Source organism: Erpetoichthys calabaricus, chromosome 2, assembly GCF_900747795.2.
Source record: "Erpetoichthys calabaricus chromosome 2, fErpCal1.3, whole genome shotgun sequence".
Lineage (NCBI taxonomy): Eukaryota > Metazoa > Chordata > Cladistia > Polypteriformes > Polypteridae > Erpetoichthys > Erpetoichthys calabaricus.
This window is the reverse complement of record NC_041395.2, coordinates 124,412,457-124,438,497: the sequence shown is the minus strand read 5'-3', so window position 1 is coordinate 124,438,497 and position 26,041 is coordinate 124,412,457. Positions and strand designations below refer to the sequence as shown.

The 26,041-nt window shown below is 38.6% G+C and overlaps 1 protein-coding gene across 1 annotated transcript in view; it reads right to left on the bottom strand.

Annotated features, from left to right (window-relative positions):
- Positions 1 to 19,264, bottom strand: part of si (sucrase-isomaltase (alpha-glucosidase)) — a 206,806-nt gene extending 187,542 nt beyond the window's left edge. Inside the window, exon 1 of the mRNA XM_028794477.2 lies at positions 19,068 to 19,264. The gene's annotated coding sequence lies outside the window, so the exon portion shown is untranslated. The remainder of the gene's footprint in view (positions 1 to 19,067) is intronic.
- Positions 19,265 to 26,041: the final 6,777 nt, after the last annotated feature.

Below are 26,041 nucleotides of genomic sequence, written 5' to 3'. Positions count from 1 at the left end.
TCGAGATTCTCCCGGAAGAGCTAGAAGTGGCCGGGGAGAGGGAAGTTTGGGTATCTCTGCTCAAGCTGCTGCCCCGCTACCCGACCACGGATAAGCGGACGAGGATGGATGGATGGATGGATGGGTGTTAAAGCTGTTTTCTTCTCTAATTTCTTCTAGCAAGCTTTATCTTGTAGTTTCTCACCAAGCCTTTTCAGCACTTTTGGAAAACTCTGCAAGAAGAGTCTAGATATTGTGAAAAGCACATTGTTGTGAAGACATGTCTAAAAACCTTCCCTTTAAGGCCAGGTTTATACTTCACGATGTAGCGCATGCTTCAGCAGCAGAGGCGTGACCACAGGGGGGCTGGGGTGGGCACTGCCCCCCCAGAGACAAGCCGTGCCCCCCCTGCGAAATGCTCTGTCTGTCCAATGAAAACTCTGGAGAAGAATAACATTTCATTTTTTATAACTGAGTTGCTTTCCAATCGTCCCGTTTGAATTTGGGGCGTATCCGTCTGTGTCTTCTCCACTAGACAGGCACCGTACTGCTCACAGTTCACTTTGCCACACATTTTGCAGCATGTTTTGAACCTGCTGACCGCATTCTTTAATTAAAACAGCGTATATGTTCCATTCTTCTTTTATTTTCTGGTTGGTAACACCAAAGGCTATGCATAGGTGGCTTATTAAAAAGCAGACATCTTCAACCTCTGTCCCTCCGCAAGCTGCTGGCTCCACAGTTGAGCCCAGCACCGCTGGTACCAACACAGAGCACAGCGCACCCACGTCGAGAACTGAAACTCCAAAAGATGTATAAGCCTACACAATCCTCCAGCTCTGCGCCCGTGTCGGGTACTCCAAAACTCTGCCTTCAGCAAAATATACAGTCAGGTCTGCCTGACTTAAATATGGATAGCCCATCCCAGCCCATTTTAATTAATTATCCCAAGCGCGCATTCGGAAAGACACTCAGATGTTTTAGTGCGAGCTGGTATCAGTCTCGACCATGGCTTGAATATTCTGTTGTCCATGATGGCAGCTTTTGCTTTGCCTGCCGCAAATTTAGTGTTTCCAATTCGGACCGTGAGGACATATTCACCAAACACGGCTACACTAATTGGAAAAAAGCTCTAGAAAAAGACGGTGGCGGCTTCCACAAACACGCGTCCAGTATCCCGCACGTCAGAGCCATGTCTGCATCACAGCACTCATCATTGGTGTGTCTTCAGCTGCATGCGAAAGCTCTTTCTCTACTTTGAACCGCATTCTCACTCCACTCCGCCGAACAATGCTGCATTCAAGGAAGAGAAATTTAGTCATTCTGGCACATGAGAAAAACATCACAGAAAATCTAGACATGAATGAATTTATTTCAGAATTTGCCAAGAGTAACCGCAGACTGGTCCTGTAGATAATATCCAGGTTAAACGCTGGAAACTGATGTCCTGTAGCCTCCCATGACTACAATAAGCCACGTTTCTGTTCTTGCTCTCATATGTTGTATACATTTGACTTTATTAATATTTACCTTGTAGATGTAGTTCTATATTTGTTCACAAAAAATAATAATACAAGTTCCATTGCCTCTGTTAATTTTATTGAACAATAGGTTATGATTTATGACACAATTTTTGCTTTTATATGTTATATAAAACTATGTTGTTATTATTATTTGACCCCCCTACAAAAATGGGGATGGATGGATAGATGGATATTTTTTGCCCCCCCAGACAAGCCAAATGCCCACCCACACATGATGTTCTGGTCACACCTCTGTTCAGCAGACACTACTGCTACGCAAGCATTGTACTGTTCATATTTGCCCGTGTACTTTATGTAAATCTGGAAGATTCCACCATTTGGCCGTGCATGATATCATCACAGTGAGAACAGGTTCGGCTTCACTGTGTTGTGAATTGCCTGAAATACCCGTTAAATTCCGAGAACACCTTACCGCAATATCTTTGAAAAGGATGTTTAATGATTAAATCCATCAATCCAGGGATGCACCCATTACAGCAAGCATCTCGTGCGAGACAGAGACAATCCCTGGACGGGGCATCAGCTCATCACAAGGTGAACACAAGTATACACATACACTAGTGTCATTTTAGCGTCACCAAGTCCCCAAACCTTTATGTCTTTGGAAGGAAACCAGAGCACACTGTTGAAACCCACCAGGAAAACGTGCAAACTCTAGGCAGGGAACACAAAGGAAGTGACTCCCTGCGAGGCAGATCGTGCTGCCACAACATGTGTATCATCATCAAAGTGATATCATGTATAAATCTAAGGATTCTAAATGTGCGGAGAGCTGGAATATCATAAATGTAATGTGTTCTGTGTGTCGATTGCTGCTGTCAGTTCAGAAGGAAGGCCCAAAAGCACATAGCGATTAACAACTTGGTCGGTTTTGAGTTGATGTTTATGACAGTCTACTTTAATGATAAATTAAACTACGAGGTTAAAGTGGACATTTCAAGATTAAAGGCGAAATATTCACTTTAATCACAAAATACAGCTTTTCACCATGTTCTTAATTTTTTTTCTGTGGCTCAAATACGCTGTCGTACCGTTCTGATGAAAAAATAAAGACAGCACAGAAGATGGTATGTGAGACCTTTAAAATGTACTGTGTCATAACGATGGGGAATATGTGACGCTTGAATATAAAAGCACCACGAATGCATTTGTATGACAGCATTTTACTTCATCACATCAAACCATTCATCAAACATTGAAGCACACACATCAATCCCGGAGGATCCTCAAAGCAGCTTACTATCACATGTAGATAGTAAAAAGAGACTCTGACGTCACATTCTGACTTTTATCACACTGCACCCCCCAACTTTTTGCTGGTACTACAACTCGTGCACGCATCGCATTAATTTCTGAGGATGTGCTCAGAGGACACGTCAAATGAATGCTGGGAATGTGTGGACCGTGAAGTATAAACAGACCCTAAGGGGTGACTGACTAAAAAAAATTGATATTTGGGATTGTAATAAGCGTACTTGACCAGCTTGTCCCTAAGCCTGTTTTAAATAGGATTCTGTATTTAAAATTAAGCAAAAAGTAGAAGGAATTAGCATAGTTAGGCATTATTGGGGAAGGCATTTCTTTTAAAACAGTTTTTGTAAGTTGCAAATGTTATAATCAACCTCCTTTTATCAGAATGGTACTGTGGAGAAATGTACAATTACAAAAATCTGTGAAATCAAATAATAGATCTAGCTGAATAGTACTTTACAACAAATATACAGCTTGCTTCATTATGTACAGTATATTTCTTTTGCTCATAGATTTATTATTTCAAAAATAAGGATGTCGCTGACATTAAAGTAGTACGTAATTGTTTCTGATGATTAGTGAAATCGGAAAATAAATGATGCTGTTCTTTCTCTCCATTTCAAAGATGCAATTTTGTAAACCTTTTGCAAACTAACTTTAATGATAGCTAACAGTTAAATTTTACTTTAGAGGGTCTGAAAGGCTGACCATTAGTGGAACAAACAGACTAATAAAGTTTCACTAGAACAGTATGATGCATAGCCTTTTTATTTAATACATGGATATAGGTTTCATCAAAATGTGTGCTAACAGGGGTCTCAGTTAATCAACTGAAAAGACCAAACCTCAGATAATGAAAGAAATGCACTACGTATGAAGAACAAGTGAAGCACTAGAAAAAAAGCGCCTTTTTTCTAGAAAGAAAGTGTGTCGCTTTCAAAATGCTGACAGAATGAGTGAGCTTCATCAGTGATAGTGAATCAGAGTCAAACAACTAAAGAGGTTATTGCAGCACAGATTCAAGAAAGCTGCTTTCCAAAGTCAGTTTCACCAGTAGTGGTTCACCAGCGAGACATCCAAAGAAGCTGCAGCAGCACAGGCACAACTAGAATCTAAATAAAGGCAGCTTCTTAAATTAAAAAAATTAAAAACTTAAAAAATGTAAGTTTAATTTTATTTTGTCTTATGCCTGTCATTTTTGATTAACATCAAGTGCAAGTGCAAGTGAGTATAACAAATAATTAAATAATTGGCATGACAAATACATCTCCAGGTATATGTTTCTTATAATGAAAGAACTGATGAGGACTCCAGACTACCCTTGTGAGTGCACACGGGCTTGTGCAGGACTCGCTCAGCAATGGACTAGCATTGCATCCAAAGCTACTGTAGATCCTGCCTTGCACTAATTTCTAGTATAATAATTTTTGCCTCTCACCATCCTGTCCTTTCTCCATTTACAGTGTTGCTAGCTGTATCATATGTGTTAACTAAGAAGATGACAGCTGATAACCACTGTTTCTCCACCATGACGCACACATTCTTTCTTAGTGTTTGCCTGCCTATTTGTTAGGACACATTGGCATCCTTATAATGAGCTTGTGGTAACATATTTTTAAAGAAAGTTAGCTATGTGGCTTATCAAAGGAAGATTAGATGTGTACACTGACAATAAGATCAATCGAATTAAGTAACATATAGACTGCAACAAACCCTTAATTATTGTCTGTGTTTCTCTTTCTGTATTATGTGTTTTATATTGTAGTACCATGGCTGTCAGGATTCTAAACATGTAGTACCCAGACAGCAGTTATCCAAAACCATGATCAATTCTAAGGTGCATGTTTGTGGCCTTTGAAGACACTGGAGATTAGCAACCACTTATTTCAGAAAGCTTGAGGTTTGGGACCATAACTCTCTTGCTGTAAAGAATTATTTTCCTAATATCTGACCAGCTGAGGTCTTAGAACGGAAGTTTGTTGATGCTGTATCATCTTTTCTTTTTCCATCGCCTTTTCCTGTAAGAAGCGACAACGAAGTTCCTCTGCAAGGTGAGCCATGAACACTCTTCTTTTCTCAGCAGACCCCGTGCATGCCTTATACAGTACGTGTGCATTCATCGCTGCTAGGTCAAGGATGTTGTAGAACACAGCAACCGGCCACCTGCGTGTTCCTGTTCGCACTGAACAAGCATGCGCCTTCTGGTCCATGATGTCAACGCCACGCTGGGGAAAAAAGAAAGACAAATATATGTGACATTTTGAAGAAATCATTTTATCACCAGAATAGCACCAGAATACTTCGTCACACTAATATTTTTTTCATTAGCATACCTTCATGTGGTTGTAGTCTGTGACCGTGTTTGGTTTTTTTTTTTATCTTGCCCAATCTCCACATCATGGTGCATTGTGCTGAGAATGCAGACAGACTTCATCTTTTTGGGCACATACACTGTCAGCATGGCACTGGGAGATCTAAACACCAGCGTGGAGAATTGTTTGTGTACTGAACTGACTTTAGCTGCAGGTGGAAGTTCCCGTCGCACTTTATTCATGGTGCCAAGCAGAGTTGTATTGCGGTGCAGCAGTCTATTAGCCAGCGAAAGTGATGTGAAGAAGTTGTCTGTTGTTACGGTTCTGCCTTTGTCCAGAAATGGCTCCATAAGCTTTACGACCACAGACTCGGAAAGTCTTTCTCCCGTGGGACGACTAGGATCTTTTCCTAAATAAGGAGTGGCATTGCACATGTACTTTGTCTCCAAATCTGCCGCAATCCAAAAAGGCAGAACCATAACAACAGACAACTTCTTCACGTCACTTTCGCTGGCTAATAGACTGCTGCACCGCAATACAACTCTGCTTGGCACCATGAATAAAGTGCGACGGGAACTTCCACCTGCAGCTAAAGTCAGTTCAGTACACGAACAATTCTCCACGCTGGTGTTTAGATCTCCCAGTGCCATGCTGACAGTGTATGTGCCCAAAAAGATGAAGTCTGTCTGCATTCTCAGCACAATGCACCATGATGTGGAGATTGGGCAAGATAAAAAAAAAAAAAAACAAACACGGTCACAGACTACAACCACATGAAGGTATGCTAATGAAAAAAATATTAGTGTGACAAAGTATTCTGGTGCTATTCTGGTGATAAAATGATTTCTTCAAAATGTCACATATATTTGTCTTTCTTTTTTCCTCAGCGTGGCGTTGACATCATGGACCAGAAGGCGCATGCTTGTTCAGTGCGAACAGGAACACGCAGGTGGCCGGTTGCTGTGTTCTACAACATCCTTGACCTAGCAGCGATGAACGCACACGTACTGTATAAGGCATGCACGGGGTCCACTGAGAAAAGAAGAGTGTTCATGGCTCACCTTGCAGAGGAACTTCGTCGTCGCTTCTTACAGGAAAAGGCGATGGAAAAAGAAAAGATGATACAGCATCAACAAACTTCCGTTCTAAGACCTCTGCTTCCCCCAGGGAAGAAAGTACAGTGTCAGGTGCTCATTCATTGTAATAGGAACCATAGCACAGAGAGGAGTGTACACTGCAACAAGTACACATGTCGTAAATGTAGGAATGGCGGACCTTGGGTGTGTGGGAACTGTTAATATTTGAATGTGATGATTTTATATAGCACGGATCGGAAATCAGCAGTTCTTAACATTGCACCACGCAAGCTGTCGTATCAACCACCAACTGTAACTTGCTTTCTTTATTCTTCGGTTATAGTCTTGAATAAAAGTGCACTTTTATTTATGTGAAACCAGCTGTGTCAGATGGGGTTGTATGGATTGATTCTGAATGCGACTGCGTGAATGAAAAGTGAATTAAAAAAAAAAAAAAAAAAGCTAACCTTTACCAGTATCATAAGTTACACTGGCTGTTACAGACTGAAATCAAATTTATGTTGTTATTCTAAAACTGTAAGAATAAGAGCAGTTCATTTCTCGAAGTGGAGCCGTGCGGGATCGAACTCGCCACCCTCTGATTCCCAGTCAGGGGCCGATACCATTACGCCACCGCGGCGGTTGTAGTAAGAATGTCAATGTGGCATGCTAACGCGGCTTTTTTTTTTTAAGTTTTTTGAATGAAAGCGCACGTGTTCTCTTATTTGTACCTTTTGTGAAAGTGTTTCTTTGATATATGGACTTCAGGCTTCATACGTTATATAGTTTATGCCTACATTTTGTCATTTACTATTAGAATATGAAAAACGTTTCTGTTTTAAAAATGTGTTTGCACAGCCTACTATAGAAATGGAACACACATGAAATGCGTGTATTCCAAATAACGCTAGAATTATTTCCACTGTAAAACTCCACTTCAATCCCAGGTAATCAAATCAAGGCAAGGCTTGAGCTAAGAGAAGTTCATTCTAAGTCGGTGGGGGGATGGAATAGCTGGCTGCTAGTAGCTTTTGTTTATCAGCACATTTAGATGACAAAGGACTCTGGCAGAGAGGTGCAAACGGATTTAAGACGCGATTTAAGGTGGGACGGATTTACGAGTTTTTTCGTAGGCTCTGGTAATTCTAGTGTTAACCAGGTTTCTTAGAGACCAATAACCTGATTTCTCTAACTAGAATAAGGCCTTACATGCATTTTAGAAACCAGGTTTCGGTGAATAATTGAATTATTAAGGCACATGTAAATGCACTAACTGGCATAATAAAAGTATTTTTCCTTCTTCCTGATTTCCTCTACCATTATACATTTTTCACACTGAATGTTTTTAGGTTTTTGCCAAAATCTATTACGTAAAAGCTACCTGACTAAAGAAATTACACATTTTTTAGTGATGTCATTTATTGAATGAACAAAGTTATCCAATACAAACCCGTACATTTCTATTATTTTAAATAAAATAACATTTGAATTGTGGCTGCTGTGTTTAAAATGTAGTGCATATCATCCTAAGACACTTTACAATAAATCTCATCTGCAGTAGCTTTAACAGATGTTCTTAGCATGTATGCATATTTATGAGCATATCATTTTATACATATTTTATTTCCATCCATCCAGCATCCTAACATGCTTATTCATGGCAAAGGAGCATGAACCTATCCCAGCAATCACAGAGTGCAAGGCAGTAATAATACCTGGACTGGGCACCAGTCTATCGCTAGATGCAATTTAGTTCCAAAAATTAAAAATATGTTTAAACTACCAATACATATTTTATATATGAGTATATAACCAGCGGCTTCATCCAAAAAGTGAAAATAAAATAACTCTATATTTAATAAGAATTTTGTATTCTTACTTTTCTTGTTATCTAAAAATCATTATGAAGTGTCATTATCAAGTGTATAATAGTTGGATATAGTTTCTTCATTTAATATTGGTACTGTATGGTCTGGAATATGTGATTTACACAGACACTTGCTAAGTTCATGCTAGATAAGAAAATCGGATGTTTAGTGATTCTTATACTATTTTAAATTAGGGATACACTCTTTCCATTTTCATTTTATATAGCTACTCATGCATTTCTAAGAAGAGCCAAAAAGATTATTTATTTAACATAAGTTGGAGGTGTAACGTGAATATGGAAAGGCTTTTTAAAATGTTCAGTGTGCTAATGGTTTGAAAAGCTACTATTCTGCTTACACTGAAGCCCCAAAAATGTAAGACTTGTAAAACAATAATAATGACACACAAATAGACTAAAACTCAAATTAAATTAAATTAAATTGAAATTATCTGGAAATGGCTTCCATTAAATGAATAAAGGCAGAGATCCATGGAACTCTTGTAAGACGTATCCTGCTTATCATTTCTTATTTTATATGTTTGAAACATAACTGTACTGTACATTGCCTTTGATGAACACATTACACTTTCATTATGTTTATTTAAATATTAGTTAACAATATCAGTTTTAAGAATTTCTGTAGTCATTGAAAAGCCATAATCAATGTTTCTGATATGGTAATAAATTCATTAATTAGTAATTAGTAATTCGGGCTCAGCCCGAAGGAGCAACGTGGTTCCGCTCTTTTGTGGGCCCACCACCTGCAAGAGATGCCATAGGGGTCAGGTGCAATGTGATATGGGTGGTAGCCGAAGGCGGGAACTCAGGCGTTGTGACCCTCAGTTGCCGAAACTGGCTTTTGGGACATGGAATGTTACCTCTCTGGTGGGGAAGGAGCCTGAACTGGTGCAAGAGGTTGAGAGGTACCAGCTAGATATAGTCGGGCTCACCTCTATGCATGGTCTGGGCTCTTGAACCATTCCTCTTGAGAGAGGCTGGACTTTGTTCCACTCTGGAGTTGCTGTGGGTGAGAGGCGTCGGGCAGGGGTGGGCTTGCTTATGGCCCCCCAGCTCGAGGTCTGTACGTTGGGGTTCTCCCTGTTGAATGAGAGGGTTGTTTCCCTATGCCTTCGAGTTGGGGGAAGGACTCTGACTGTTGTTTGTGCTTATGCACCGAACAGCAGTTCAGAGTACTCAGCCTTCTTGGAGTCCCTGGAAGAGGCGCTGCGAGGCGCAGCTCCTGGGGACTCTATCGTCCTGCTGGGAGACTTAAATGCTCATGTCGGCAACGACAGTGAAACCTGGAGAGGTGTGATTGGGAGGAACGGCCTCCCTGATCTAAAGTCGAGTGGTGTTCAGTTGTTGGACTTCTGTGCTGGCCATGGATTGTCCATAACGAATATCATGTTCGAGCATAAGGGTGTCCATAAGTGCACTTGGCGCCAAGATGCCCAAGAACGGAGCTGTGACCGGAAGGTTGTCGGTGCCTCTCGTGGTGGCAATCCACGAACCCGGTGGTGGGCACCTAAGGTTCGAGAGGCCATCAAACTGAAGAAAGAGTCCTATCGGGTCTGGTTGACCAGTGGGACTCCAGAGGCAGCTGAGGGGTACCGGTGGGCCAAGCGTGTGGCGGCATCGGCTGTTGCAGAGGCAAAAACAAGGGCATGAGAGGAGTTTGGGGAAGCCATGGAAAACGACTTTTGGTCGGCACCGAGAAGGTTCTGGCAAACCGTCAGGTGCCTCAGGAGGGGAAAGTGGTGCTCCACCAACACTGTGTACAGTGGAGATGGGGCCCTGCTGACTTCAACTGCAGACATTATTGACCGGTGGAAGGAATACTTTGAGGATCTTCTCAATCCCACCAGCATGTCTTCCTTAGAGGAAGCAGAGCTGGAGGACTCCGGAGGGGCCCATCCATAACAGGGGCTGAGGTCGCCGAGGTAGTTAAAAAGCTCCGAGGTGGCAGGGCCCCTGGGGTGAACGAGGTTCCCCCTGGGTTCCTCAAGGCTCTGGATGTTGTGGGGCTGTCCTGGTTGACACGTCTCTGAAACATTGCATGGACATCGGGGGCAGTGCCTCTGGATTGGCAAACCGGGGTGGTGGTTACCCTTTTTAAGAAGGGTGACAGGAGGATGTGCTCCAACTATAGGGGGATCACACTCCTCAGCCTCCCCAGTAAAGTCTATTCAGGGGTGCTGGAGAAGAGAGTTCGGTTGATGATCGAATCTCGGATTCAAGAGGAACAATGCGGATTCCGTCCCAGCCGTGGAACACTGGACCAGCTCTACACTCTGGCCAGAATCCTGGAGGGAGCATGGGACTTTGCCCAACCAGTCCACATGTGTTTTGTGGATTTGGAGAAGGCATTCGACCGTGTCCCTCGAAGCATCCTGTGGGGTGTGCTCCAAGAGTACGGGGTACAAGGCTCGTTGTTATGAGCCATTCAGTCCCTGTACAGGAGGAGCAGGAGCTTGGTCCGCATTGCCGGTAATAAGTCGGACTCGTTTCCTGTTGAGGTTGGACTCCGCCAGGGCTGCCCTTTGTCACTGATTCTGTTCATAAGTTACATGGACAGAATTTCTAGGCACAGAATCTCGTCTGTGCTATTTGCGGATGACGTGGTTCTGTTGGCTTCATCGGACAGTGACCTCCAGCTCTCACTGGAGTGGTTCGCAGCCGAGTGCGAAGCATCGGGGATGAGAGTCAGCACCTCTAAATCCGAGGCCATGGTTCTCAGCCAGAAAAGGGTGGAATGCTCTCTCCGGGTTGGGAACACAGTACTGCCTCAAGTGGAGGAGTTCAAGTATCACGGGGTCTTGTTCACGAGTGAGGCAAGAATGGAGTGGGAGGTTGACAGACAGATCGGTGTGGAATCCGCAGTAATGCGGGCTCTGCAACGGTCCGTCGTGGTGAAGAGAGAGCTAAGCCAAAAGGCGAGGCTGTCGATTTACCAGTCGATCTACGTTCCTACCCTCACCTATGGCCACGAGCTTTGGGTAGTGACCGAATGAGCAAGATCACAGATACAAGTGGCCAAAATGAGTTTTCTCCGCAGAGTGGCTGGACATTCCCTTAGAGATAGGGTGAGGAGTTCAGTTATCCGGGAGAGACTCGGAGTAGAGTCGCTGCTCCGCCGCATTGAGAGGAGTCAGTTGAGGTGGTTCGGGCATCTGGTTAGGATGCCCCCTGGATGCCTCCCTGTGGGTGTGTTCCAGGCATGCCCCACTAGGAGAAGGCCATGAGGCAGACCCAGGACACGCTGGAGGGATTATAACTCCCAGCTGGCCTTGGAACACCTTGTGGTCCTCCCAAGAGCTGGAGGAGGTGGCCGGGGAGAGGGAGGTCTGGGCTTCCCTGCTTAGGCTGCTGCCCCCACGACCCGACCTCGGATAAGTGGTGGATAATGGATGGGTGGATGGAATAATTGAGTTTAAATACGATATATAAAAGTATGTATATACTGTATACAGTGCCGTGCAATAGTTTTCAATCCCCTTGAAAGTCATTGTAAATTTCTGCATGAAATAGGATTTGTACACATATTTATCCATTTCCCAAGTCAAAATAAACCATTTTCTGTAGATATTTAACTGAAGAAGAAAAACTCAAAAGTTAGTGTTTGCATAGGTATTCAAGCCCTACACATTGAGAACACTGACTGACAAGAAATTCTTAATATAAATAATTTAATCATTAAAAAATCATAATCATAAAATAATCATAATTATAAAAATCAGAGAAAACTGTGATAATATTTTACATTCAATACTCGAAAGCACTGATCCTAATGCCGGTCTGCACCTGCAGATTAGTTCAAATGATAGCATGCAGGGCTGCAAGTCATTGGTATTATGGTTGAGTGCTGCCTGGATCCTTTTTTATCCTGTACCTTATTTGTCTTGGGCAGAAAAAATAATCTGTAGAAAAATAGTTAGCAACACTATGTGAGTGAACTCAAAAACCAAAAAGTATTTGTTAATTCCTTATCTTATCATAACAAAATGGGCCACAAAAAAAAAATTAGAAAAATGTATCATATTCACTTCATTTAGTTTGTTTCCTTAAAGGGCAAGTTCAATTTTGTTTAAGTCAAAGTTATTTTTCCACAGTCAAAATATATATTAATTTGCCACATGAAGTGGGTTCTAAAGTGAATATATATATATTGATATCATGAATTCTCTTGAGATTTAAAATGGGTTTCAAGGGATATGAGCCTAAGCATGAAAACAAAGGTCAAGTAAAGAGTGTTCTCGATATTGATCCATGGGATTGCTCACATATTGTGTGTTTTTGGAAGGGAAAAAAAGCAAAATAGTTTTGTGAGATTCAGCAATTTTAAAAGATTAGCTGCATGCTTCATCTCACTGCTTGTCCACTTCCTGTGCCAGCGCTGAGGTGTGGTTTTCTCAAGCATATACATGTCACCTTGAAAATCATCTCCAAGCATGGTTATTTGCATTATTAAATGTTGCTAACCAAATATCTATTTTGTTCTCTATTCTATACTAAAAAAATGTCACATAATTGCTCAGTCTTTCAGTAAATGTGTTGAACAAAATCAGACAATTTAGAAAACCTATTCGTGCTTCAGTTATTTTAGTCATGAACTATAGAAAGCATTTGCAACATGATTGTGGAATATATAGTAATGCTATAATGATTATTAACTCTTTGAGGGCTGCATATTTATTTCAAAAAACATAGTTTCTGAAAAGCAATGGTTTCACACACAAATCAACATAAAACGTCTGTTGCTGCATGCTGTGGCTGCCATCTTGCCAAGAATGTACGGCAGGCTTGCTGCCAGGCTGTCTTTGTGTGCCTGGGACAAATCTGGTTTATACCTCATATCATTGTTAAGTGGCAGTCCTCCCTGGTGAACATTGTCAGTACAACGACTAGCTGGGGACCAATCAGCTGAAGCTAGAACCTCACACTCGTTTTCAATCACTTGTATCAAAATCTGAGTCCGACAAGTCATAGTCTAGTTCAGAGATAATAGGCAAAACGTCGTCCACAGAGTATTTTGCTTTATGCATTCGCTTTGATCTCTCGCCAAATGTCAGTGTCATTTTTGCCGTTGTTTGCGCCTTGCTACTCATGCTAGAACAGGAAATCTCGGTCAAACCAATGAATCTAACATTCCTTCTAACAACAAGAGTCCAACTTAAATATAATGGTTGGTTTTGTCACAGTTTGCAGTCGATTACCATCAACAAATCCTCCTTTTGACAAAAGTCGATTCATCAGCCCTGAAAGAGTTAAAAATATAATTTGGTTTAAAAATTTCTGTGAATCAGAACTACCTCATCATATTATGTTTACTGAGAACATTTACTTATTTGGCTGAAACCTTTATCCAAGGCAACTTACATCATTTGAGATTGAATTGGTTGGATTTCATTAGTTTTCCAGTTGGAGCACAGGCAAGTTGAAGTGACTTGTGTGATATGTGGCTGGCCTTTCATCCTGGCCAATACCCCCAGGCCGCCAGGTGGGGCCCTTCCTGCAGCATGGAGGTGCCCCGAATGCCAGCAGGGAATACTGGACAATGTAGTTTTTATTCTCAGCCCTGTTGGATACCTTGGGGCCCACTAGAGGACGCTGCAGGGAGGCACAGAGACTATTTGCCTTATGCCCAGGAAGTACATCAGAGTCACAGGGATAAAAGGAACGATGTGCTTTCTGGGTAACGAAAAGAAGGATTTTTTATCTGACCCGGAAGTGTTCCAGGTCACATGGACATAGAGGGTGAAACGCTTCTGGGTCAAGGACTATAAAAAGGACAGTGAAACACCAGAGCATTGAGCTGAGCTGGGTGGAAGGGTGGCAACACGTCTGGGAGTGGAGGATTGATTGATTATTGATTTATTATTGTGTTATTATATGAGTTTAGTGGAGTGTAGTGTGCTTGGTGTACATTATTATTATAAAATAAATAATAATTGGACTTTTATCTGGTGTCTGACGTCAGGTCTGAGGGTTCAAGGGGTCGACAGTGCCTCTATCTTTCACACTTGCTAATGGTCAGAGTGTCAGTAGTGGGATTTTAACCCACACATTCGTGGTTTGAAGTCCAAAACCTTAAACACTACACCACACTGCCTGTCTAAAATACAGACCATTAAAGAAATCGTAACGCATACTGATTACTTTTACTCACTTAGAAATGTTATTACCGTGCACTGTGCTGTACAATTCAATAATAGGAAATCAGTATCAAAGTAAAAGTGATTTGCGTAACCTGACATTTTTTTATCTTGCATTCACATGACAAATCACAAAGAATACATAATGCTGAAAGGTGATTGACACTGTGAACTCAGTATCAACATGAAGTTGGCCATGGTTCTTTCAAAAATTAAGGGTTTGATAAAAATACAATGCAGTGTAATCAGTGGTGTTGCCAGTATGTTGGAGGTCTGTGGGGAAAAAAATATTGAAGGGACTCCCCCATGTAATATTAAGGAAAAGAAATAGAAAGACTTCAAGAAAAAAAGTTTAATTAAATACCAGTATTTTAAATTAAATATAGTGTTTCTTTGAAATAAGTCTTTGTAGGTATCATATTATGTTTTTGTGCAAGAGGATAACATTGTAAATGAATTATTTGAGAAACAAGAATAGGCCATTTAAAATTAAAATACTGAGTAAAATTGTATTTATTCAATTGTGTGGACATTTAATGTGATGTATTTTAAAATTACTGCTTCATGAATGTATTACTGAGTGAGCACCTCATGAGAAGTGGACTCTTTGTTGCTTTATATGCTATTTCCATTAATATGTATTAATATTAATAACAGAATGCATACAATGAATTGTATTATGTTTTCTATATTTCACGTGGTATGATTTACAATTTTGTAAAATGTTAAAAAGTAAAAATGTTACTGTAATATAAACTAGAACATTCTTGTTAATCACATTCTCATGCTGAGCAGCAACTGCCCGACTATGCACATATCTCAAGGGGGCTGAGCCCACTGCATTACTATATGTATTGTGCATTATGCTTAATGCACTGTAGACACCCTGGTCTGTTAATAGTTCAGGCATTCAGTGTGTGACTTTTTGGCTTTTTCCTCAAAGTTTTTTCTTTGCCTTTACATATCGAACTCGTAGATTTTCCACAAACTTTCATATTTGCCAAAGATCTGGGTGATTTCTTGCCATGAATCTGTGCACATTTGGCTGTCTCTATGTGCTTTTAATGTTGGATTGTATAGGTGTAGGTAGTGGCAAAATATTTCATACGATTGTTTCTCGAATGAGCTTGTGTTTTCATGTCTAGTGCATGCATAGTAAAAGCACACAGGGCCATGCAAAAAAAATTGGAAGCATGAGTTTGACAAAGTTAGAGTCCATGCACTAGGACTGCTAACGAAATTTCTAGCAGACCCTCATGGCAATGCAGATGCACTAAGTATAAATGGGCCTTAAGTATTTGAATCCTTACAGTTTCAAATTGCCTGTCACAACACTAAACACACATGCTTGCTGCATGGATTGGTAAACATGAAATGGTGGCAATTTTTGAGAAAAAAAAAAGGATAACATTTATGGCTTACTGGGCCCATAGGATTTCCTAACACTCCATGCATTTGCTGTGTCATTGAGTATAATCAGTTCAGTTCAGATTTACTGTTATGTGTACAATGTACAATGGAACACTTTTCTCCATGATTCATCGTTACACCAGACAGAATGTAATAGGTGAATAGTAGTCTCTGACATTACAGTGTTTTTCACACACTTAGAGTAATTAGCACACAGCCTGCATCAGTTTCCACATGGTGAAACGAGAAGATGTTACAAAGTGGTTTCTTTGTTTGATGCTGACACACATCCAAGATTGCATCATGGCTGTAGCCAGGAGGGTCAATGTAAAATGGAATTTAACTAGAAATACGGTGCATTAAGGAAAACAAATATGATCTGAATGCACATCTGTCTAAACCACTGTGTTTATATGTGATTCAGTATGTACACCAGAATTGCATTTAAAATATGATATGAATGCATGTGCTGCCATCACTTGTGCACGTTTTGAATCAGTCACAATGATTTGACATCATGCATACTCAAATTAGAATATTTCAGAGCATATTGATGGCTTTGCCACTGTTTCAGACAGTCTGCATTATTTTGTGAAGAGCATCATTTGTTACAAACTATTGCAGTACACAAGCACTGATGAAACAGACTTGGAGAGACAAAAGGAGTAGAAAATGCAGTCTGAAGCTGTAGTGAGGCTTAGGGTAATTGCCAATTGGTGGTGCACCTATGGAACCTTCTTGCATGACAGTGTCTGTGAGCTGACAAGCAAACAGGAAATGTAACTTAATTCAAGAAAAATAGTACCAAGATTGTAAGATAAAATGTATTATTCCACTGTACTTTTGGTGTCACGACCATGCCTCAGAAACAAACTTTCTTAAATCAAAACCTTGAAAGTGGGCATATTCAGAAAGTTTTAAGGTTTTTGTTTTCATGCCTTGGACCTGTGCCTATTGAGCTCCACTTTAGAACACAACAATAGGCTAGGAATTTTTTAAATGAATAAAAAAATGCTTCCTTTTAGAACGCAATTTCATGTGTCAATTGAATATATACCATGTTTGTGAAGAAATAACTTTGACTTGAAAAATACAAAATCTGTCCTTTAAGATGTGTATTTATTTGAAGTTATTTTGTTGTATAGAAGCAAAATAACATCTTTTTATTTCCTTTCATTATTATGTTCAGTATGCTTTAATTTAAACTAACAACACTACCAATGCCCCTAAGAAATAACAACTGTTGTCATCTTTATCTATCCTGAATTGTTATTTGTCCTGAATAAAAAAATAATAATAATATGCACTGCACTAAGCAAGAAACCTATTCTTAATAAACTGTTAAAAACTCAAATCTTGGTTTCAACCTTGTTTATGACAAGTACTAAGAAAATACAGATAATAACTTATTTAGTCCTAATACATGATATAATATTTAATGATATTTAATATTTAATGATTTTATTCCTATAAATTAGCAGAAAACTTATTGTGTGGGTCCTCAAAAAAGACAAAATAAACACAAAATCCTTTTCACAAAAAAAAAAAAAAAAAAATAAGAAGCAAGTTAGAAGATCCTTTGTGACTAAGAAAGGATTGAGTGGTGAGAAAAGATTGGGGAAACGAAATGACATAACATAAGAGAGGACAAATGAAAAGGCCAGAGTGGAAATATTGGAGAAATGAAAAATGATTTTAAAATCTTAGTTGTTGACCCCTTGCTTGGGGAAGCATTATAAATACATGTAAGATTAAATGAAGCTCTTGTTTTCTTGATAGGTGTTTATTGTATACAATGCATTTACAAATTGTTCTTGTTTATCCTCACTTAATTCATTAAAATGTTTGGGCAACTACACTGAACCGCACCTCTCATCAATTGACTAATTGGAGTTAAGATTGGGGAAGACTTTACTGCTGAAGTTGAAAATTTGGCCTCTGTTAACCATCAAAGCAATTCACTTTTTGCCTAATGGTTCATGAAAGCTTATAATGTACCCAATGTCAAAGTGGCCTGCTAACATATTATTGATTCTACATGTCAACAGCATTCCAAATGAACAGGTCTACATAATTACTGTATATTTAGTAGATGGACCAAGCGACATTCTTTTTTGCTTTTCTGATTAAAGCAAAATTGGGTTTGAGTTTTAAATGTAGGTAAAAGTATGCCTAACCTTTAATAAGTATTTATCCAGACTAAAAACCAATAGCCTAGTCAGTAAATATTCTAGAGGGGTGGCAAATTTGAATGTTCTGACTGTCTGCTCTAACCACATCTTGAAATCATCTTCTCAACAAGTTTTTAAGTTGAAAACAAAACAGACACACTAAGAGAGCTTTGCTTTGTTCAACTTTTAATCCAGGATATTTTATAGCTTTTATAGTTTGTATTCTGATGAAACCATACCTCATTATAAGTCAAAATTATCACAATACATTAGCATTTATATCAACTGAAAATATGACAAGCAGCTTGCCACATATTTTTAAATGAATTTTGTCCCATGTTCCTTCTTCATGAGCACCCTCCAAACTCAACAGAAACTCTTAAGTTCAAAAGTAATATATTACACTATATTGAACAATCAGAAGAAGACAGGCTTGATCTGCACGATGTACTTTCCAGGATTCCAAAGGTGTCATTTTGATAATAAAAGGTGTCATTTTGCTTGGCTTTTCTCAGGATTAGTCCATATTGGGAATTTTCATTAAGAAATAGGAAGAAACAAATGAACCAGTTTGAGCAGCCTGTAAAATAAAACAGTAGCCTTCCAACTAGCAGCACGATATTTGGAAACTTCTCTAATGTTTCACTTGTGAGTCTGACAATAATTGTTAATATGGCACATATCTTCCCAAGAAACTGGCCAAAGTACCATGTAAACAGAAAATCAGGATAGAAGTGAAACACATGGAAAAAGAGAAACAAAAGCAGTTCTTCTGTGACTTATTTACAAGGAAATGAGGAATGAGATGAAAAAAAACCTGGCAGGATCTAATCAATAATATTTTAGAATAAGAAGAAATAATTATTTCCGCATTTCTTTTCCTTCTCCATTTATCTTTTTCTGCCCTATTAAACTCAATAATTTAGGCATGTTTACAAGCCTTAAGTTTTACTCCTTAGGCCATGCTCTCCTTCTCAGGGGTGGGGTTTGATTTGTTTTCAATCCTATTTTTTGTAAAAATTGATCTATATGTACTGAATGATTACAATAAAATTCATAAAAAAATATATATATTTAATAAATGTTTGATTTTTTCTTTTGTTTTTAGATATGTGAATATGTCTTGTATAGCAGTTTACTGTTAGATAAATGTAAATATTTTGACACAATGATCATATATACAATTTAGGTGTATGACATATACCTTACTATATAACTGACTCAAGTTAGTAGTGCAAGGAAAAACAGAGTATTGCATATCAAAAGTAATGTATATTAAAGATGTACTATAGTATATACTACCTGATGAGTACAGTATATCCAGTCAGATTCCAAAAATTAAATGAGTAGCATTTCTATTTTTTTTCTGCTGTTTTGCTTTATTCTGGAAATGAACAGCAGATCTTGATTTGTCAGCAGAATATTTCAGCTCCCTTGTCTGCTTTCAACAGTCCATGTACCTTCCCCTCAGAGTCTTGCAAAATATGCTGGCGGCACAGAGAGAGAGAGAGAGACTCCCAGAAAATTCTGCTGACTAAAGAGCAGAAGGCTTGTTTTGTAATGAGTAAACTGTTACAATACTTTTGTCAAACATGCATGGTTTACCTCATGCATACAAATACCCACATCTAGTTTGTTTAACAATTTACAAAAACATTTTAAATAAAATTTAGGTTGATGCCATAAATGCAGTTGATTATTATTGTAGTGTTCTCTTTCCTATCATATACATCTTGCCTGAAGAAGGGGCCTGAGTTGCCTCGAAAGCTTGCATATTGTAATCTTTTTAGTTAGCTAATAAAAGGTGTCATTTTGCTTGACTTCTCACTACTGTCATATAACATTACTTATGATCTACTCCTTTAGCCAAAAATGTTTTCAATATCCCAAAATGTAGGCCCATTTTTAACAAACTATTTTAAATTAAGAAAAGCATACAACAGTTGGTTTTAGACGCGTGTATCTATTCACAAGGTAGTCTTTTTTAAGCTAATTATATTGAGTTAATAATTTACTAGCATATATACACAGAATTTGTTCAGGTGTGTTTGGTGTAAAGACTGTGATAATTACAGTACATACAGCAACATCAATTCAGCCAAGACTATCATTCAATGTTAAAATCTAAAACAAACAGTGTAGACTGAAGATGTTTATAATCAGAAGGACAATTCCAGGGATTACCTATAATTGTGATTGTGGTAAAGTGATATGCTGTTGTTATTATTATTTTTATTACTGTACATTACATTAGGCATCTGTATGAGTCTTGAGCTAGGAGGGCTGGTTCAGTAATATAAGAGCTCTAGGATAAATATTGTTTAGGTGCTGGGTGACTTTGAATTTGAGAGATCAGTAGCTTTCCCCAGATACCAGTTTACAAAACAGATGGTGACCAGGGTGGGTGGGTGTGACAGGTATTTTTTTTTTTGGTTCTTTGCAATGCAGCTTTGAATAATAGAAGGAAGACAGCATTTGATGACTTTGTCTGCAGAGGAGGTGACATATTGCAGTTAACTCTTGAAGGAGGCAGATACATTGTCCAAAGATGTGAGGATGTTTTTGATCATAACTCTGTAAAACTGGCAGAAGAAGTACTTTCTCTGCTTTGCTTACTTGATGAACCTTTGATACGATTATCTCATTTCAGTGTCTTAGAGATGATATTTTCAAGAAATGCATCTTCACCAAACTAGTTGTGGCCATGTTTACTTCTAACAGAGGAGGTGGAGGGTTTTATTAGATGAACAACAATAACCATTTTGACTTATTTAACTTTGACTATGTTGTACACAGGATGGTTTTTAGTACACCATGAAACCAGATGGTTCACCTCAGTCCTATAGATTTTCTATTTGTCACCAGCGATGAAACCAATGAGTATTGAATCATTAGCAGACTTTGGTAATTTGACTAATGGGTATCAAGAGGTACATCCATTGTTGTACAATGAGATTAACAGTGGGACCACTGTACTGTGGAGGTCCTCAGTGCTAGAGTCTAAAAGGTAAGGGAAAATTTGAAAGTATTGTTTCCTGTTTGTCAATAAGTTAGGAGATGCACTGACAAACAGTACAGCAAGAGTTAAATGAAGAAGTTCTTATATTATTGTACTAAAAGTTTAAATTATATTTGCAAACATAATCTTTGCATCTGGTCCAGGGCAGTCCATATACAGCTGGATGCAGTGAAGAATACTGTTAAGAGCATCATTTACTCTCATTCTATACTGTCTGTGTAGGCAAACTGAAGAGGGTTCAGAAATGCCTCTGTGATTTTAAGATTTCAAGTGCTCAGATTTTTTTTTGTTATTGCAGATGTACATTAACCAGGTCTGTAATCATTAAACCCGATTATCTTATCCTTTTTGGGACAGAACAATGGTAGAGCACTTGAAACCAACAAGAACCCTAAATGTGTCCATTGACTGACTAAATAGATGAGTTAACACTGGTCCTAGCTGATCAGCACAATGCATTTGTGTAGTACAGTAGTTGAGACACTATCAGGACCAGCAGTTTTCTGGCAGGCTCTCTTTCCTGAAAAACCTGCAGATTTCCTGTTACTTAATCAAAAGTATGACGTTAACATGAAAATCCAGGTTATGCATAGGCTGACAGTTTGAAAGGTCACGAGAGAGAGGTTGGATGATCAGAAGTATGAACTGGGGACACTGGATATCTAACAACTGAAAGTCCTGAGTTTATCACAGCTGCAATAAAACTCATTCAGCTCATTAAGGAGTGACAGCTCATCAGCTGCATGATATAATTTCGTTTCATAGTTCATGATTTTTTGCAAGTACTAGTATTAGCTGGTTTTGATGCCAGAGAATGTCAACATTTTGCATGACGGTTAGACAAGAAGGTAAAAATCCCACTTTATTCTGAACAAGTTACCATAAACTTGAACTTGAAATTATGAGAATCAATTTCAGTATGTACAGAAATGTGAATATAGTATTCCATTATTGTATTCTGAAGTAAGCTATGATGCCCTTTAGTGTTTATTACATAAACCATTACTATTTGTACTATGAGATATAGCTTGAAAACATCTGATTTCACTTACATACATACTCAGCTATAGAAAAAAAATGCTTATTTTCATACTGAAAAAAGAGATCAACATTTGAGGGATAATGTTGCAGCTGTGCAGCCTTCATCAATCGTGCTAGCTACAGTATATATTTCTTTAGCTCATATTATATTTTTCCTGTTGTGCCCTTAATTAATTGTGTCAATATGTTAAAGAATGGATGAGGGATAACTATTCTTATTTGAATATGGAACACAGAAATGCTCTTAATTGGAGAGAATTACACAGATAACACTTTTACATCAGGTAGGTCTAACCATTTGAATTACTGAACTGTCATTGGTGTTATGTGTGACAGCAATCTATCTTCCAGCACATGAATTACCATACTATCCTAATCCTGCTTTCTAGAGATAAAAATATAGCAAAATACAAAGGATACAAAGAAGATAATAAATGCATTTATTTCTAGTACAGTTGACTACTCTATGCTTTTTTCACAGTCTGCTCAAGTCATTCTTTGCGTCAGAACAATCTTGGAGCTAAACACTCTTAAAACTATGAACTTTACGAGAGGTCCCACCATATTATCCCCCTTCTCCATAATTGGTGTGGTCCATCATAAAAAGCCACAACAGCGAATGTATGTACTTCCTACAACAGCTGAGAAAGTTCAACATTCCACAGGACCTGCTGTTTCAGTTCTACATAGCAGTCACTGAGTCGGTTCTCAGCTCATCCATAACAGAGTGGTTTGGATCAGTTACTAAACATGACAAAAACAGGCTACAATGAATAGTCAGGTCCAGAGAAAATATCACTGGTGCCAGTGTGTGCACCTTACTGGACCTGTACTATCCTAGAGTCATGAAACGGGCAGGGAAAATCATCATCAACCCCTCACATCTAGGCTACAGCCTTTTTGAACTTCTTTCATTGGTCAGACATTATAAGTTAATACACACCAAAACAAGCAGATATAAGTGCATTTTTTTTCCCACAGGCTATGCTCACAAATTACTCAGTTTAATCAGGCTTCTTCTTCTTCTCTCAGCTGCTTCTGTTAGGGTTCGCCACAGCAGATCATCTTTTCCATATCTTCCTGTCCTCTGCATCTTGCTCCATTACACCCCCCACCTGCATGTCCTCTCTCACCACATCCATACACCTCCTCTTAGACCTTCCTCTATTCATCTTGCCTGGCAGCTCCATCCTTAACATACTTTTCCCAAAATACCCAGCATCTGTCCTCTGCACATGTCCAAACTAATGCAATCTCACCTCTCTGACTTTGTCTCCAAACCATTCAACCTGAGCTAACCCTCTTATGCACTCATTTCTAATCCTGTCTATCCTTGTCACATCCAGTACAAACCTTAACATCTTTAACTCTGCCACCTCCAGCTCTGTCTTCTGTTTTTTGGTTAGCGTCACCATCAACAGCCCATATAACATAGCTGGTCTCACTACTGTCTTGTAGACCTTCCCTTTTACTCTTGCTGTTACCCGTCTGTCACAAATCACCCCTGACACTCTTCTCCACCCATTCCACCCTGCCTGCACTCTCTTCTTCACCTCTCTTCCACACTTCCCATTATTCTGTACTGTTGATCCCAGGCATTTAAACTTATACACCTTTGCCAACTCTACTCCTTGCATCCTCACCATTCCTCTGACCTTCCTCTAATTCACACACATGTATTCTGTCTTGGTCCTACTGACCTTCATTCCTCTCCTCTCTAGAGCACATTTCCACCTCTCCAGGGTTTCCTCAACCTGCTCCCTACTCTCTCTACAGATCACAATGTCATCTGTCTAATCTCATCTGTCAACCTGTCCATCACCATTTCAAATAAGAAAGGGCTCAGAGCTGATCCCTGATGTAATCTCACCTCTACCTTGAATTCATCCGTCACTTCTACCGCAGACCTCACCACTGTCACATTTCCCTTGTACTTATTCTGTGCCACTCTTACATATGTCTCTGCCACTTCCGACTTCCTCATACAATACCACAACTCCTCTCTAGGCATCTTGTCATATGCTTTCTCTAAGTATAAAAAGACACAGTGCAACTCCTTCTGTCCTTCTCTATATTCCCCCAACAACACCCTCAGAACAAAAATCACATCTGTAGTGCTCTTTTCCGGCATGAAATCATAGTGCTGTTCGCTAATCATCACCTCCCTTCTTAGCCTAGCTTCCACTATTTTTTCCCATAACTTCATGCTGTGGCTCATCAATTTTATCCCTCTATAGTTACTACAGTTCTGCACATACCCCTTATTCTTAAAAATCAGTACTAGTACACTTCTTCTCCACTCCTTAGGCCTCCTCTCACTTTCCAATATTGCATTAAACAATCTGGTTAATAACTCCACTGCCATCTCTCTAAAAGCAAACAAGCCTAATACTTCTTCAATAAAACATAGAAAAATAACTGTCTGTAATTTACTATGGTGTATGTGAGTTGTGTAAAATTTGGTTTGGCCAGAAATATTTTCAGAACCTATTCTATCTGAGGTTAAATATTTTGTTTTTATTGATCTCTATTCAGCTCATAACATTTTGGCACAAATGCTACTGCAATCCTAAGGGAATTTTAAACTGATTATTTGCTGAACTCAGCTGTTTCCACTTAGGTAATTTGTGTAATAATTTTGGACCTCTGATATATAGAGATTTTTTTTTAAATGGAAGTCTAACATTCTGTTGTAAGAGCAGTTTGGTTTTGCATTTGGCTGTATATTTATATTGGTTTACAGTCTAATTGATAGAATAAAATGCAGATCTCAAAAAAGAATTTGGAAACATTAACACAATATACATTTATTTCCAAGTACTAAAATTACATCCAATGATACTTTATCTCATATGCATGACTTACTGTATCTAACACATATTTCACTTACAATAATATATTATCTCTTAGTTTCATATGCCAATTAATTTATGCAAAATAATGTCATATGCACAACAATAAAATATTGTCCTGGGAAAGGCACATAATTATCTCATTTGAATGGATTAGTATCCCTTTTCCATACCAATTTCCTTATTTAAAGTACTTATTTCTTATAGTAATTCCGATGTCATGGCCTCTGAAACATTAAACCATGAATTTGACATAGTAAGCTGTAATAACAACAACATATATCTTTAATCATCTCAGGCATGAATACAGCATAATAAGCAGTGATAATCAGAACATATATTTTTAATTACCTTATGGTCTTGACCTGTTATTTCTTCCAGGCAACTCACATTTCTCATAAAGGCACACCTACTCTAGTGCAGTAAAAGTGAAAAACTGGCTGCTTGGATTTATATATAAAAGGAACAAATCAAAGGCACATTATGTTACATGAGGTATATTCATAATTTTTGAGAGAAATAAAAATATCAGCTGAACAAATTGGTTACTCCTAAAAAGTACAGCAAATATTAGTTTTCCCATTTTAGGTTATATACTATATTTGTGTAATTGAAGTGAACTGCTTATCACATACTGTATCTGTAGATTCAGATCTCCTCACCTGAACATTTTACTATGTCACAAAAATAGATTGCAGTTTTGTCCTTTTTTTAATTTCTCACAAGATTCAGTGTATAAAGACAATTAAGAAATTAACTGTAAAAAACTGTTGTATAAAGAATTTAAAACATATGTTTTATTAACATAGTTCTAAGAGGAAAAATGAATGAATCTCTATATAAGGTACAAATATAATTCTACCAGTATAAGAAAATGATTATTGTAATAGTAGCAGTGGTAGAATAAGTACATTGAACTGTTAGGTTACACATTTTAGAAAAATCTATTTTTTTATTTCTCACTGTACTTGAAAAGATTTACACATATTTGCCCAGAAACCATTTCTCCTAACAATAAGTAATGCTGTGCATCAAGAGCAGAAAGGAAGTATTAATATTTTGGTGGATGATATGCCAGTTTCCATAGCAGCGAATCACTTATCCTGCAAAACCTTCTATCAATCTTGTGTCAGTGCAAGCGTTAAATTTAAACTGAGATCCAAAATGCACGGTTACTTTGAAATTGTATTCATTGCAGCCCTTGAAGGCTGAAAACCTTGAGTTTGTTCTGAAGTTTGAACACATTGCCAGGATGTGTTATATTAATAAAAAAAAAATGCCTTCACACATCTGCACTATCTGGTCATTCATATGGTTTTTCTTTCAGTAAGGAAGCAATCCTCTTGTAACCACATCCACCCCCT